This window comes from Sinocyclocheilus grahami, unplaced genomic scaffold, assembly GCF_001515645.1.
Source record: "Sinocyclocheilus grahami isolate Dianchi unplaced genomic scaffold, SAMN03320097.WGS_v1.1 scaffold1579.1, whole genome shotgun sequence".
NCBI classification, from domain to species: domain Eukaryota; kingdom Metazoa; phylum Chordata; class Actinopteri; order Cypriniformes; family Cyprinidae; genus Sinocyclocheilus; species Sinocyclocheilus grahami.
The window spans coordinates 42,877-43,719 of record NW_015506758.1 but is presented as its reverse complement, the minus strand read 5'-3'; positions in this window follow the sequence as shown (position 1 = coordinate 43,719).

Below are 843 nucleotides of genomic sequence, written 5' to 3'. Positions count from 1 at the left end.
GTACACAATTTTTTAACTACTCAAAAAAGTACAATTACTGATAAAAACTATTTAATTACTGTAACGTGAGTATTTGTAATTCGTTACTTCACACCCCTGGTGTGTATATAACAACACAATGCGTTCTAGCACTTGCACTGTGTCCCATTTTCCAACACTCATAAAAAGTTTCCCTTTATAGGTTAGCTTATTCGTTCAACTGATATGTATTCAGAGTTAGCCTGACTATGGTCTCAGGTTACTTATGTAACCATGGTTCCCTGAGTAGGGAATGAGACACTGCATCCTCTAGGGATCGCTATGGAGAAACGCCTCGTCGTGACCCGTGTCTGAAGCATACATTGAAAAAACACCAACACTGTCGTTGGCCGGCGACAGCCCATGACATCACTACCAGTGCGATTATAGTATAAATAGGCGCTGGGAGAACATGTCATTCACTTCTTCATCTGAAGCTTGCGTTCGAAGCATGGTAGGAAGCCTAGAGGACGCAGTGTCTCGTTCCCTACTCAGGGAACCATGGTTACATAAGTAACCTGAGACGTTCCCTTTCAAGGGAACTTCGAAGGGGTCGCTCTGGGAAACGATATACCCACGCTGCCATGCTAGGGGGAGTGCGGGCCAGAACCAACTTTACCATTTTCATGGATGTCAGACAGCTGTCCGTGACTTTATCCCCTATGGCCAAAGGCCTAGGCTACATATCCAACTTACCTGTTAGGGCCAGACTCCTGGGCCCGGGGTAGAGCTCAAGGCTTGGAATCATAATGGATTCCTTTAAGGGGATACGACCAAGACCCTAGTATCACACGAAGTCTTGGCCTGTCACACAGGGGCTACCGC